The sequence below is a fragment of the Coptis chinensis genome, chromosome 3 (genome assembly GCF_015680905.1).
Source record: "Coptis chinensis isolate HL-2020 chromosome 3, ASM1568090v1, whole genome shotgun sequence".
NCBI lineage: Eukaryota > Viridiplantae > Streptophyta > Magnoliopsida > Ranunculales > Ranunculaceae > Coptis > Coptis chinensis.
Genome location: NC_141458.1, coordinates 39,693,394 through 39,710,535, shown reverse-complemented (window position 1 = coordinate 39,710,535; position 17,142 = coordinate 39,693,394).

Genomic DNA, 17,142 nt, shown 5'->3' with positions numbered 1-17,142 from the left:
CTTTGTCTTGACATTTATGTGAGGACCTACTTAAGGACGCTATTTCGAGTTTTCAGAAATAGACCTGCTAGTTCATCTCATAGTATTACTCAATGCAAATATGTTTATTCGTAGATAATAGATTATTATGCATATATTAGCTTAGGTTTCGACTTGATTATTCTGTATTCATTTGCTAAGTGAGATGTAAGGGTAAGTGAGACATAGATAAGGAAACAATAGTTTTATTTCTGAGTCGTTGTAGTATAGATGTAGTTTGTGAGTATCTTTACTTGAAAACTCTCGCGAGGCTATAACTCATCCACTAGGGAATTCCTAGTAGTTTAAGGCCTTGTTGCATATATGGTCAAATCCAATCTCTCGGTGAAACGAGAGATTAGTTAGAACTCCATTTTTTAGTCACTTATGCTAATTTATCATATTTGCTTAAGGACAAAACAAAATGCTGTTTGGGGTGGTTTGATAAGAGCCCAAAACTGTAGTTTTAACCCTTTAATAATACTACTTTTAGATCAATTATCGAAAGTAACAAATAAGAGTTAATGCTAATTACGTGCTTTTATGTATTTCATGCATGAAACTCAATTATGTGCAGAAATGCGTCACTTTGGCGATATAAAGGAGCAAAGAGTTGGTTGCTAAGAAGTTCTAGATAAAGGCCAAGATTCATGGAGACAAAGCCTTTATGAAGCCCGGGTCAAAGCTGAAAAAGTCAACATGGGTAGAAATAGTGCACAAGTCAGCAGAACTTCTGAAGACCATATCTTTGGACTCAGGCCTTAGATTTGGGCCTACCTTATGTCAAAACGACCAGGTTGGAAAGAGATTTCCAATGGTCGAAGCCTTGGCCCAATCAAAGGAGCAGAAGTGGATGAAAAGTCTATTAAAGTCAAAGCCAGCTGAAACGGGCTCTGTGGACTGAAGAAATTGGGCTTTGGGCTCGATTTTCTGGCCCAAAACATGAGACCTCAGCCTATGCACGAAATTGTGGATCTGGTCTCCTTCTTGACATAAAACAAGACTTAGCTCTGAAAAAAAGATATAGTTAGATAGCTTAGAATGGAAAGTAGCCATTAAAAATAGCTTGTAGATCTAGTTTTTGAATTCAATTAGTTAAATTAATTAGTTTCATTCCTTGTTTTAGATTAATTCTTTGAATCATTGTTCTTCATTGATTAGATAAATAAAATAGTAGTTCTTGATCATTTCGATTTTGCCATTTAAATTTGTAGATCTAAGTTCAATTCTGGTCATTATTCCATTCTTAGTATTAATTAGATTTGAAGTATTGTTAGTTAAAATTAGTAAAGTTTAAATCTTTATATTATGTCTAGTTTTAATTCAATGGGAAATGATAGTTTTATGAATCAAGGCTAAACCTCCATTAGAGGGGTTTGATAAAGCCTTGATCAAAACTTGATTGTGTAGTATAGAATCGTTGTAAGAATCTATTCCACTCCAGAAGGTTGTTGATTCGCCATGAGAATGGGTGGACGACCTCACATACTAGTTATGAATTGGTAGAAATGCCATGTATAATTAGGGGATTAGAATGACCAATTCTACCGCGTGAGAACGTAAGAATTGGTTTACAACAAATCTACTTAGTTTATTAAGTTGATTCAAGGTGGAATCAAATTCCCCTAATTATTTATCTAGATTCAACTCTTAGCAATTTGTCATTTTGTTATTCAGATCTTGTTATTTGAATTCATATCAGTGAGTATAAATTCCCTCAGAAATCTCTCATTGACATTTATCAAGACCTTGGAGTTGAGAACAGATGGGTAATGTGAAACTCACAGAGTTCAAATACCAATCCTCCAAATGAACCGCTGCCATTATCTGAGATGATAACTTTGGGCATGCCAAACCTACAGACAATGTTGTTCCAAATGAACTTTTTTAACATCATGTTCTCGAATGAAGACAAGGGGAATTGCTTCTATCTACTTGGTGAAGTAATCCGTCCGCAACTAGTAGAAATTGGACATGGGCTAGAGTAGGTGGTAGAGGTCCTACGATGTCAGTTCTCCACTATGCAAATGGCCATGGACTGGCCAATGGGTGCAGTTCTGTTGCTGGAGCATATCATTAACATTTTTCACATTTACGGACAAAAACCTGTGCATCCTTTTGCATATAAGGCCAAAAGTACTCTTGCCTTTTAGATCTCGAGAGCTAGTGTTTTGCCCTAAGATGGTTGCCACAAATTCCTTCATGAACTTCTCGCATAACCCGCTTCAGCGGGTGTGGGAGAGACATCCGAGATGAGGTCCCAGAAAAGACTTCTTGTATAGATCGCTCCAATGAGGGTGAATCTTTGTATCTTTGCAAGGCATCGCTACATTCTTATCCTCACTGAGTGTTCCGCCTTTGAGGTAGGATTCATATGGATCCATCCAACTTGGAGTAATGGCTGGAACAACACAAACTATTGTAACTGATTTGAATGCTAGATTTCTCCCGGAAATCTATAGGATGGAACGCGGACTCAACCGTTGCCCAAAGATTGAGGCAACATATGCTAAAGCATCCGGTTTCCATTTTTTGATCGAGGCAGCCGATAGAACTGAATGTTCTCAAACTTTCCTTGAAGACTCCTACCGTTTCTAGGTATTTGGCCATTCGCTCAGTCCTTAGCCTCATATACCTATCAACTTGGAACACAACCAAAATGTGAGTCACTAAAAACTATGAGGGCGTGTTAGGCCCCAGTCGAGGCCATTGTGAGGCTAACAAGTGTCGCCTTCATACCTCATTGTAAGAGGCGTTAACCTAATCGGATGGATTTCTCCAAATGATATTGTCGTCGAGTAACTAACATAGCTCCAACTGCACCTCGCCATTTGAAGATCCATCCACAAACAGCCGCCATCCGAGCTCGGACTCCCATAGGTTCGACAGAGTTTGAGATTCAGCAGATGCCATCATCGAACTGGGTGGTTAAATCATACCCCTGAGGTTATTGGGAAATCTCCCAAGAACTCGGGCTAGTGCCCCGACCCTTTTTGAGATTTTGTGCACGGGCGTATATCATATTCGATAGTTGCACTTACCATTTAGCTAGCTTTCCGACCTGTGTTTTCACTTTGTTATTTGTGTGGCAAAATGCCTGAAGAGTAGGAGTCGAACTTGGGGCTGGAGCTATGAAAACATAAGGTTACCATGTTCGACGGGGTAGAAGAGATATAAAATTATTTAATGTTCTAAAAAAGATCTCGTGATAATGATTTTCATCTTGGACTTTTTTGGGTTTTACAAGGCCCCGATATAAGAGTTGGCCTAGAGTCCCCACAATCTTAGGGCCAGCTAACAGAGAAAATAAATCTGGATTCTAGTCTCACTCTAGGCACCACCTGGGTGTTCTAGGCCCTATATTTTCTTCCTCGAAAAAAGTACAACACACACAAGCAGCACTTGAGTTTAATTTTCATACATGGGTGTGGAGGGCCATGTATTTAGGAAGAGAATATTCAAAAAAATACCATCTAGGAACATGAGTATAAACCGATGTAAACTAAATGCAAAAAATTAATTCTAAGACTATGAGTTTACATACATAGTTACCCGGAAACATTTAGAAGTGAGGGAGGTGAATGCTAAGGTTCTCCTAGTAGGTTAATAGTTAAAGAAGTGTCATGTCAAATGGCAATAATATCTCCCATTTAAAACCAAGAGTAATCTGTCTTTACAAAGTATATACACAAAGAAAAAAAAAGCTTTATCTGAAAGAGTTGGAAGTTAGTGAGAGTTACCGAATTACATAACCAATGAAGTAGGTTGTTGAGGAGTAGGCGGTTGCAGGTAGAGTCTATCTTGGACTGGAACAAAAAAAATTGTTTTCTTGTCTTAAGGATTCCTAGAAGGGTTCATTAGACGACGTTTACCCTTATCCAGCAGAAATAACGGACGTAAAAAGATACGCAGCGAAACTAAAACTTTGTTTTCTTACATGGAGAAGTACTAAGCGTAGGGCTGGTCCTGAGACTCGGTGCTCGACTCATTTTGAGATCGGCTCGTGCTCGCTCATGAAAAAATATGAGTCAAATATGAGCTTAGTTCTACTCGTTATTTTATTAATTTTTTTTTTCTATATATCATATATGATCCAGAAAAATACCCAGGCCCATAAACATATTAAACCACAAGGTAAACTGAAATGTAATGTTTATGAATCCACAAGGTAAAAATGGAAGGTAAACTGAAATGTAATGTTTATGAACCCACAAGGTAAAAACGGCGTGGAGATGGGATTTTAGACACGCTGTTATTATACTGTGTGTTAATAGCAAAGTAAAACTCTAAAGCTGGAAAAGTATCAGATAACTTCCGTTCTAAATCTGGTGAATCAAATCCGAAACCCAACTCCATACATGTTTTAAGTTCATCTAGATCATCATCTGTAACACTTTTGCTTCTTCTATTTTTGCTGTTTTGTCTTCTTCTTAACCATGCTTCATCTCGATACTTGTCGGATGATAAAGAATGTTGTTTGTATAAAGGTGGTTGAGCACGTTGAGATTCAGACATGGGTTTGAAGTAAACTTCCGAACCGAACCCGTTAAGGGGTTGCGGAGTTTTCGAGTAGCTACCTTAGCTGCTCTCTCTTTTCTTTCTCTCGCTCTCAGTTGTTTCCAGGAAGGGAAGAAGAAAGGTATTTAAAGGTGGGAGGGGTGTTTTCAGGAATTAGGGTTTATTTTGTGCTTCCTACATTGTGAAAACTGAAATGTTCGTAATGTTTTTTTTTGGAACTTTTGTACTTAAATCATACAAAAATGGGGTTTATTCAACAATTTTGAGTATATATGCGGATATGCCACTGTTTCCAGATGCAAGGATTGCAAGCTCATGAGCTACGAGTTTCAAGCTCGAGTGAAGCTCGAGCTCGAGCTAATTGTAATTCAAAACAAGTCGAGTTTGAGCACAAAGTGGAGCTCGACCTTGAGTTTGAGCTTGGCTTGAACTCGACTCTGAGAAACAGGCTTCCAGTATCTCATCCCTCTCAAATACTAGACATGTTGGACATCCTCAAGCAACTGCCACGCTTGCTCCAAAATTTCATCCCTGCCATTGGTACACCTCGAATTAACGATTTTGTGAGCGTGGTATGTGACAAAGAGCAATGAGGCGTTGTTGTCTTGTATGCGGGTACGCAGACCGTGAGTAGTGATGGTTTCTTGAAGCGATTGATTGAGCATTTTGAGGAAAATGGTGAGTATTTAAGTGTGTCGTCGAGTATGGGAATGAATGAATCGTAATGTAGCGATTCAACATATAGATCTTTGCAATTTAATCTTCATCAAGAAAGTTCTATCTTCGCTTCACCAACCCGGTTGTTTGTCGGGATGGCTCTCTTTGCTCAATGTAGAAAAACTTTAGTTTTAGATGCTTCGCGAATTGATGAGCACCTAGTATTACCGATTCTTTGAATCTCCTCGACCAAATTTTAGAAAAATGATGGAGATATTTCCTATGATCTCATTTGATTATTTCCGGAGAATTTTAGGTTGATGGATGTCTCTTATCTCACTTGTTTGTGCTAGTGTGCATTAATTAACCTAAAGATTAGAATAAATGTAGTTGGAATTGCAACGTTCTGATCCCAACCTTTAGTTTGTTACTTCTCACTTTCATTGCTTTAATCGCGCAAATCTTACTAATTGTTTTGATGGTGTTTTATTGATGTAATGTTATTGATGGTCTTCAATTGATGTAATACTTAGGTTACCACTTCCTCGTTTACGGCACTTTGGTTTGCCATAGGCACAAAAGGATATTCAGAAACAAGTTCTGTGACACCTCATATAGAACAAAAGAAACTGAAATGTAGAAGCTAAAACCTCTTGCAAGTGCTACAATTAGACTCTTCCCGCTAGCTCGGAAAAAGAAGAATGTCCTTCATGAGTCCAACCACCGATCATCGACTACTACTTCAAGGACGTAAATGTCTATAAATAAGTACTCGCTAACTTACCCGACTAAAGATAGTTTCTACGTAGTATTACTTTCTACTTGTCTACTCCATGTAGCTCCTACTCTTCAAAACAGCGGATGCCATCGAAGTTCCATATAGAAGTCGAGTACCCTATCTCATGTAGGTCACCATCGGCACTCCTATGGCCTCTATACTCTAATGGTGATCTATTAGTCCATGAGTTTCCATCAGTGCCTCCCAGTTAAAATTGTGGTCGTTTAAAGCCATTAGTCCATCGTTCTGTAAAGGAAATTCGGGAAATGGAGAAGTTGCAGATGTGTCGTCACCTTCTGGCATTCCAAGAAACGTTATCAGGGTGAGCAATCTTCTCAAAAACCAAAATTGCCGATTCAAGATCACCACAGGTTGAGAAGTCTTAATTCCAAGATGTCGACGACATCAGAGACCACAAATTTTTGCGATTGTTGGTAGATCCATTGTTGGTAGAACGTAGAAGCACATACAAGTTATTAGAATTTGGGATTAGCGAAAAAAAAAAGTTATCAGAATTTGGGGTTCGGGTCGGTTATAATCGGTTAAACCGAACGACAGTCGGTTTTGGTCATGTATCGGTTAGGAGATAATCTGGTCGGGTCGATTTAGGGTCGGTTCGGTGGTCGGTTTTAGCCCAAACCGACCTGAACCGACCCATGCACACCCCTAGCTTGAACCCTTGATGTTAAAAAACCTTTTCATCTAGGATAAAACCAAGCTTTTATAGAGTAATCACCAATGAGTTATCGTAGTTTGGATTGTTCGAAGCCAAAACTCGTTGGTGATTGCGTTACAAGAGAAACAGGTTTGAGAAGATGATGATGTTTTTTTTTTTTTTTTTTTTTTGCTAAAGGATAATAGAAAACTCAAGATGACTATATTCTTAAGAGGAAACAGTAACAGGTATTTCTGGTTAATTATATTTGACTCAGGGTGGCTATATTCTTCAGTAACTTCTGAAGGATATAGCCATCCTGAGTCTAATATACTTTACCAGAAATACCTGTTACTGGGATTTTCTAAGAACGGCTAACTTCTTGTTAAATTATAAGAAGATACTAGTTACAGGTATTTCTGGTAAAGGATATATTACTCAGGATCTCCTGACTATATTCTTAAGAAGTTACCTGTAATTACTGGTATCTTCTAATAATTTATTCTTAATTTCCAATACATGTTAAAATTGGCATGCTAAGGTAATCCTTTGGGCAATTTAGAGTGGAGATCTACTTTCATTTACCCTTTTGTAGGCTTCACCAATGATCACATTGCGAGAGGAGTAGCCTGAACCCTTGCTGTTAAAAAACGTCTTCATCTTTTCAAACCAGGCCTTCGTAGGGTAATCACCAACGAGTTATCGTAGTTTGGATTGTTCAAAGCCAAAACTTATTGGTGACTACGTTACAAAGGCTTGGTTTGAGAAGATGATGATGTTTTTTTATCAGGTATGGGTTCAGGCTATTCCTCTCGCAATGTGATATGCATGTTACAGGTATTTCTGGTAAAGGATAATAGAAAACTCAGGATGGCTATATTCTTAAGAGGAAACAGTAACAGGTATTTCTAGTTAATTATATTTGACTCAGGGTGGCTATATTCTTCGAGAAGGATTCGTTACGGGTAACTCGAAGGATATCAGTAACTTCAAGAATATAGCCACCCTGAGTCTAATATACTTTACAAAAAATACCTGTTACTGGGATCTTCTAAGAACGGCTAACTTCTTGTTAAATTATAAGAAGATACTAGTTACAGGTATTTCTGGTAAAGGATATATTACTCAGGATCTCCTGACTATGTTCTTAAGAAGTTACCTGTAATTACTAGTATCTTCTAATAATTTATTCTAAATTTCCAATACCTGTTAAAATTGGCATGTTAAGGTAATCCTTTGGGCAATTTGGAATGGCAGACAACTTTCATTTACCCTTTTGTAGGCTTCACCAATGATCACATTGCGAGAGGAGTAGTCTGCACCCTTGCTGTTAAAAAACGTCTTCATCTTTTCAAACCAAGCCTTTGTAGCGTAATCACCAACGAGTTATCATAGTTTGGATTGTTCGAAGCCAAAACTCGTTGGTGATTACGTTACAAAGGCTTGGTTTTAGAAGATGATTATGTTTTTTATCAGGTATGGGTTCAGGCTATTCCTCTCGCAGTGTAATATGCATGTTATAGGTATTTCTGGTAAAGGATAATAGAAAACTCAAGATGGCTATATTCTTAAGAGGAAACAGTAACAAGTATTTCTAGTTAATTATATTTGACTCGGGTGGCTGTATTCTCCATAAGTTACTTGTTACAGGTAACTTCTGGATGATATAGCCATCCTGAATCTAATATACTTTACCAGAAATACCTGTTACTGGGATCTTCTAAGAACGGCTAACTTATTGTTAAATTATAAGAAGATACTAGGTACAGGTATTTCTGGTAAAGGATATATTACTCAGGATCTCCTGACTATATTCTTAAGAAGTTACCTGTAATTACTAGTATCTTCTAATAATTTATTCTGAATTTCCAATACCTGTTAAAACTGGTATGCTAACAATTGGTGTACCATTGGGATGAATGAAGGGAAAGTTATTACTTTGACAAGTTGCCTAGAAAACCTAGAAAGAGGAATAATTCTAGAAATGAATTAAGAGATACGTAAGGCTTGATTCCAAACCTTAAAGGATTTGGATATGGTCTCTCATGAGGAATATTTTAAAATATGTGTATTGTAAAAAAAAGAGGATAAAAACATTCTCTTAGGCTGAGTCCAATGGTGCATCCACCCTCTATCTCCATTCCACCAAAAAATAGTGTTTTAAGGATGGGGAGTCACGACTTTTGATGCCACGGCTGTTAAGAAAGTGAGGGAATGTGGTGGGATTGTTTTTGGGAACACTAATTTGGATGAGTTTGGTATAGGGAGTTTCACTGAATGTTTCAGTTTTCAGGTCAGAGGTTTGAGTTTTATTGGTTTAAGTTTAGTTTGTTTTGATTTTTGTGTTTTTAGCTTTGAATTAGCTGTGGAAACAATTAGAGATTGTACTCCAAATATATATATATCAGGCCCGCTCTTAGACGGACGTCCGTTTATGGACTTTACTTAAAAGCCGAAATTTCAAAATACTAAATATAGTCTCACGAAGGGTTTTCTCATGACTCGCTCCTTCTCTCTCTGTAGTCCAAACTTACGTGACTATTTCCCTCCCTCCTGGTACTCTCTTTCTCTCTCTCATGGGGAATAGTGTTGGTTCTTCACATTAGGAATAATGCTTTTGATTCAATCTCATGTTCTTGTTTGAGCATTACTCTGTTAAGGAACTAATGATTGCTAGGTGGAATCTCGAGCAATTATACGAGGACAGTATGTCTATTCTTGTTCTTAATGGAAGAAGCTAGTAATATCTCCTCGCCATTCCTCAACTTCGTGAATCTTAATATAGTGCCTCATGTAGCAGTAGATTCCATAAATCTGCTATCTAGCTCACTTCTGCTCTTCATGCAAGGCCCAAGGTTTTATGTTTCTGCTGAACCAGCCAAAATATCTCTCATGTGGAATGTAATAGCGAGATCTGACCAATCCTCTTCACTTCTCATCCAAGAAAAATTAGCAAATATTAGTCTTAGTGAACATCATGTATTAACATCATTTCAACTGAGTTGGCAATTCCCTGGTTTTTGAGTTTCTTCAGCCTTCTTTATTTCCTCTTATTTTTGGTGCTTGTGACAACAATGTGCTTTTTTGAAGGTAGCTTAGAGCTCATTGGTTTTAAGACAGAATTAACTTGTTGCTAGTGGAGGAGTGTACTTCATCCTCAACTACTTAAACCTCAGAGAATGTCTCTTGGAAGCATGTGTAATTAGTTTAACTTGGATTCTTGATTCCACCTATCTGTATTGCGATTTAAAGGATCTAAGTTCTAGTAGCTAAATGGTTCCCTCTGCGTAACATGGAAATTAGATCGTAGATGAGAACAAAACTCCGCCCAAGAACAAACAAAATGCATCTTTAACTTGCTGCTTCATCCCAATCGACCCAATCTATTTTGTAATTCATACTAGTTCACAGATTGGTACTTCACTTTAGTTCGATTTAGATCAAGTTACCAACCTAGATAAAATGTTGGAGCAAAGCATTTGTGGATTTACTAAAGATGAATTTATATTGTTAAATGTGAGACGAGTTATTAAAGTGTTTTAATGTACTTATAGATTTCTTTGTGGAAAGCGATTTGAAATATACATGTTGTTCTCGGAAAGCAAAGGCCCTAAAAGAGCACTAGCTGGATTGTGGAAAAAAAAATGAAAAGGTCACTACTGTAGTGCTGTGTGATGTCTCTTGTGCAGACAGATATAAAAATGTCAGACTTGGTTCCTGCAAAACCAAAGCAAACCAACATCAAACACAAAGAAGAGTCTCTCATTCTGACCATCCCCCTCTCTCTAATTCCCTTATTCCAATTGTCGTCAACCTCGACAACATGCCAAGATTATTTTTTCTAGTATCAAATTTACATAAATAGATCAACTCCCACCGAAACAACAATCTTGCCAAGATTTGCACATAAAAATTTACACAGTGCAAGAAATGGCACAGTTTGTTCAGACGGACACCAATAAGAGCCTAGAGAGCCTACTAGACATGGATAAGTCGGTTATTTCCAAGTAGCCAAACACTCAAATACATGGTACAAACAAAGCGGTCAGGGGTCAAGGCCTTGAATTTGAGAGAAGAGGAACCCCATGAGAGAGAGAAAGAGAGTACCAGGATGGAGGGAAATTGTAACGTAAGTTTGGACTTCGGAGAGAAAATGAGTGAGTCATGAGAAAACCCTTCGTGAGACTATATTTAGTATTTTGAAATTTCAGTTTTTAAGTAAAGTCCATAAACGGACGTCCGTCTAAGAGCATATATATATATATCTGTTTTGAGAAACTCGTATTGTCTTGGTTAACAATCTTCTGAAAAATGCATTAAAGCTTTGAGGTCGATGGGTTTGTACTGTTGTTTTTTGTGTAGAAGTGGTATGTGGATTATAAATCTTATTTTGTACTTGTACTACTAACTCGTGTGGGTAATTTATAGTGTCCTCAATGTACAAAGAAGTGTGGAGTGAAAGATATTATTAAATTGTACGTATCACAAATAAGCTTGTTTTAAAAAGAAATTATATGCTCATTATAAGCTTGTTTTGTTTCATTGTTTCATTGTTTCAATTACTAAAACAAATTATTTTCCTTACTCGTCAAGTCGATTTTGACTCGGTCAATTAGTTGATGATTTAGTCAGGGCAATATATTTAACAATTGCCTTGGTCCTGGGCAATCTATTTAATGTTTGTTTGGATGATTAGTACCCAAATATACCAGTTCCATGGGGACCGGGACTTGATATCTGCTTTGGTTAATGATGAATTGGAGAGAGATAGAAACGAGATATTAATAGGTCATCACTTGATCCTTATGGATGAGGTATTCGCCAAGGTCTTAAGATCTTTTCGCGGGAGTTCACATATAGGTTTGAGAATGGGCGAGGGCTAGATTTTCAGAGGAGAGTCTTCCGTCATTTGAGAAGGTTGTGCATGCCTTATCTGTCCATAAGAACTAAGAAGCACATATTTGTGCATGGTAAGTCCTTTCCTGATTCTCGTTTCTTACTTGGTTGTACCACCAAGAATAATATCCGTACTAGATATATCCTTTTTGGGAGGAGAAAACTGATAGTGAGCTTTAGGCTTTTGTGTATGTCGAATGGGGAGTGTGCCAGTCACTCTCATTCAATCTCCATTTTCTTGGCATATTTGGTGTCATTTTGCTCTCTGTTTGAGGTTCATTTGGAAGTCCCTGGATTGGTAAAGGAGTTATAGTTTCTTGCTTGGTTCCAGCGAATACTTTCCTTAGAGGGGCACTGGTTTATGAAGCATTGCCATATTCGGCCATGTTGTGTCGAGAAGACAATTAAAGCTCTCATTGCATTTTGAGGGAAGGGCAATGTCATATGAGAAGACTATTAGAGCTCTGTTAGGTCATTTTGAGGGAAGGGAAATGTCATATGAGAAAACGATTAGAGCTCTGTCATTGCATTTTGAGGGAACGGCTAAGTCATATGAGAAGACGATTAGAGCTCTGTCATTGCATTTTCAGGGAACGACTAAGTCATATGAGAAGACGATTAGAGAGTTGTCAATGCATTTTGAGGGTAGATATGTTGTGTCCACGCCGAACTTATGCAACATAGGTTGAGAGAGATATCCATTTTTAATATTTTTTTTCCCAGTTGTATATCTTTGATATATAGCTTGAAGTATTGTACCTTCTGGGCGTATTTTGTTGTTTGTGTGGGTTGTCCTGTTGATGTCTTACTTTTGTGTATCGTGTGTCTATTTTGTACTGTACGATATCTCATCCTCATTGATATATAGAGTAGCTACTACTCCTTTAATCAAACCAAAAAATAGAAAAATTGAGTAAAAAGTACTTACAGTAACGTTTTCTTCCCATTGGTCTACTCTTGCATCATTTTTCAGACTAGTGATGAGGAGAGTACTCTAGATTGAGGGAAGTAAGAAATCCAAATTATGGACCTAAAATACATCCAAAGTAGCCCCAACTCCCATGAAGTCATGACTGCCTTGATTGGTAAATAATAAAAGAATATCGAGGAAGATGACTATTTGCCTTCTCTGTCGGCAGGTTTACTTATGAAGAATTATGAGACCATTAATAACTCTCAGATCGTGTACATTTTGATCTTGCAACATATCTTTTCTCACATAATAAGTATGATAATTATTTTTAATGCTCTATCTTTGTGGGTGTGTGTATGCGTCTAGTCCTCTATCAATACCTTTCTTTACCAGTTGTCACATTTTTTCTTATTATATGCTAGTCTGTAACTGATATGGTTTTGGAAATATGTATTTATTGCAAGTATCATTCTTCATTGGGATTATCCCAATATATGTAGCGTGGGTATATTCTGAGCATTTGGAGTACAAGAAGAGCTCTCCTAAACTGTGAGCTGCGTAACCTTTTAACTGTGTAGATTACTTTTACTTTCTCCCTATACAACATGCAAAATGCATCGACTAATTAACACCTTTATTATATTCAATTTAATGTGAAACTTACTAAGAAGTATTTGAGAAGCTGCCATGCTCTCGTTGCTTGTATTCTGTGATGTCTTTATTCATTTTCAAATTGGGGGTGCATTTTGCTAATCAGCTGCAGAAGTCATCTGCGCAAACTCTGTTAAATTATGTTGCAACTATTAAATGTTCAATTAATAAGAAAATTCAATTCCTTTGCCTAAGATTGTTTTCGATATGTAATATGGCCATTACTTTCCCTTCATTAATTTTAACTACCTTATCATAAGATATTCAATCCATGTAACGTGCAATTTGTTTAATCTCTTATCTCTTGTATGAACTGTTCTAGTTTAATTATTTCGGCTCTAACTTTTTTCTACTAATCTACTTCCTACTACACCCTGCAGCATGGACAACAGACTACAAATTATGCAGCATTTATACTTACAAGATGATCATATATCATCTTTGCTCATGGATGGAGAGGTAACTAGCTATCTTCAACTATTTATTAATTATAAGTTTTCAGTTTGGTTCTATTAATTAACATTCAATAACTTGTCTAAATGAGTAACGAGGTTCGACCCGATTGGTCCGCATTATACATGAGCACAATCAAAAAGTAAATGATTGGATATTATCTAAAGCCCAAAAGAAAATGGTCGTGTTTGGGCTTCAAGCACTGAGAAAAATAATAGACGAGTTCCATGGGGACGGGGCTTGATATCTGCTTTGGTTGACCGTTGGCGACCAGAGACTAATTCATTCCACTTTCCAACTTTTGAAGCAACAATTACACTAGAGGATGTTGCCTATATTCTAGGCGTAAATGTAATTGGGAAACCAATTGTGGGCAACTCAAAATTGGACGCTCATGAAGCATGTAAGAAATATTTGGGCCTAAGTCCTCGAGTCGTCGAGGTAAGAGGGAAATCAGTGAAATTGTGCTGGCTACAAACTACCTTCGCACGCCGACGAGCAGGTGTGAGCGAAGCACAACGCGTGATTGTGTTTGTGTTATCCCTCATTGGAAGCACAATTTTTTCAGAGCCACGAGGTTATCATGTGCATACGAAGTATCTACCATTCCTAGCCGATACGGAGAATTGTGCCTCGTATGCTTGGGGTACTGCTGTGCTTGCGTTCCTATTCAGGTCACTCATGCGAGCATCACTTCGTCGTAAAGAAAATAACAAAGGCCAAAAAAGTGACTATAATTTTGTTTTGAACATTTGTGGCTCTTCAACTCTACTGTTGGTAAGTGTTGTAACACTGTAGCTTCAAATTTTTTTATGGGTTGTTCTTTATTAATTAACTATGTGTTGGATTGTAATTGTGGATGTTTGCTTCTAGGCATGGTTTTACGAAAGGATTCGTATGTGTAAGCCAAGGTGTCCTGCTTTTGTTAAATTCCCAGCTGCTTGCTAGTGGAAACACGTCAAATATAGACCTTCAAAGCTCACGTATGAGTATATAAGTGCAAAGGTGGACACACTACGTGCGGATAAGGTTAGTCGTGCAATGGTTGTCTTAAGTAGATATTTAGGTATTAGCGATATGCATTTATACTTGATATCTGTCATGCATAAACAAATTAGCCATGTCGAAAAAAACCAGTGCAATTAGGTTGTTTGGAGCTGATCACTACTTATTTATGTGTGAATGTGAATGCCAAAGAAGTGTATATGCTAATCTTGGTATGATGTTTGCTATTTTAGATAATATGGCAGCCATGGGACGCCTGGGTGAATGCTCCCCAGTTTGCTTTGAACGCTTCATATATGAAGCCCATATTGACATGGCTTATACACTTCGACATTGTAGAGAGGTATATACCAGAAAGGTGCATGAGGTAGTTTGGGTGGAAGCAACACATACCGGATCCACCTCCTAGGTGGAGAGATGATCCTAAATCCCGAAAGCTGTCCAAAGAAATATGCACAGACTGGGAAATTTGGTGTACGTCTGACTGTACTGGGGAGGAACAAGTAGAGTTCACCGAGGCAAGTCATGCAACTTAAGCTGTTGCATTAACTCTCAAATCTTTATCACCTCATTTTTAACAAACCATGGCATGGTTTCTTTCTTGTTAAGAATCTTGAGTTAGTTGCAATCTCTATCTTCTTATAACCTACCTGGTAGTATACACAATTTCAAGCCATTAAGAATAACTTGTAATTCCTTATGTAAGATTGTTCTTGTACGACCTAGCTTCAGCTGTATAACACATTATACTAGTTCACATTAGGTCTCTGACTATGCCTCCATGTCTTGCTCCCTTAGGTGCTATGCTTCCATTAGTCTCTGACATAGTAGCAGTGCTGGGATCCCGTGAACCAATACTAGTACAGCAGGAGGAAGCAGTACCAGTGTAGCAGGATGTAAAAGAACAAGCACCTGTCAGAGTAACTAGGTCAAAGAGGCAATTGTTATAGGAATGAGAGCTAGGTTGCTAAGCTTGGGAATAAAACTTGTTTTTGTATGATACAACTTTATAACTTATGTCCAAATCTGTGTACGTTGTGTAATGGAGGTGCAATGTTGGATAGTTGATGTGGTACCATTGTAGGTAATGTGGGGTAGAGTTCTAGGTAAAAATAGGAAACTTTTTCTTTTTGTTAAAGGTTACTTTCGACATATTAATTGTAATGTTGCAGGTTGGATATCGTGTATTAGTTCTTAGATGGAGTATGTTTTTTAGTATCCATAACATGTGTGTTATACAAACCAATTGGAAGGTTCTGATGTAAGTACCATCAGAACTCAGAAGGTCCCTAGGTATTATCTTTGGACCTCTTTTGTTTCTCTTTTAGAAAGTTGTATAGTAAGTACCATTTGTTAATGATGCACTACACCAGAAAAGACGTTTACTGATATTCACCTTTTGTTACATTAGAGATTTGAATCTCTTTTTTTGGCGAAAGTGCGAATTCAAAGATTTTCCTTACTCACGATCTTCGTGTTCATATAGTTTGGAGTAATGATTTGAACCAACCTAAATTCTAGGACCACTTACAACTTGGTTTTTACTCTTTTAGGGAACTAGTGAGTAAGTTTAAATATGATTATATTAATACTAAATATTTGGTTTCTTTACTACACAAAAATTAAAAGCATTAAGTTACGAAATCATGCAACTAAGACACAATAAAATTTTACTAAAACAAAAATGGAGAGTTAATTCTCCTCATGTGAAGATTACTTTTGTTGTTTGATTTTTATAAGTACATTAAAATCTTCCTATAACTCATAGACAAGTTCTACTAAAAGAAAACTTGATCCCTAACAAATATGACTCATCTCTAAGCTCATACACGCTAACATGTGGAACCAAGCAATGACTTATCTCTAGGCTCATCACTTGATCTCTAACTAGACTCTATACCAACTATCATTTTGGGATAGGATGTAGGCCTAGTTGTTCTTCCTAAACACTTACTAAACCAAATAACAAGACTTTTCCCTCACATGAGTGTTATTAACTCCCCACAAAGGGAAGGTTTAGCTTATGATCCTTGGGCTAAAACTAAAACAAGTGTGGAATGTAAAAAAAGAGAGAACTAAAAGAAGAAGAAAATATATATTTATACACTCACTTGCATGAAGAAGTGAGAATTTTTCAAGAGGAACTCAAGGTTTCCTCCATTAAAACTATTACAAGCTTTTTTGTTTCAAAACCAAAAACTAAAACTATCTAAAAACTAAGGAACTAAAAAATACATGGTAAAGGAAAATAAGTCAAGGGAGTAAATGGAGTGTCCCCCCTTGTTTTGTTTTCTTCTCCATTTGAGAGAAATCTCATTTCCTCCCACGTGAAACATCAAACCACATTTACTTCCTTTTTATCCACCACACTAAAACAAAGTGACACCTTGCCTTTTTTTCATTATTAACACCTAATCTAATTAATTACATGCAAGGTGTCAACTTTGCACCAATAATTTGGCATTTTTGTCTTGACATGCTCCATGATTGATGACTCATCAAATCTTGCAGGCCCGTATAGTGGGTCCACGTGCAGTCCAGTGGCGGTCCGGTCTTTTGGCAATTTTACAACTTCCCGCCTATACGTAGAGTTCATCT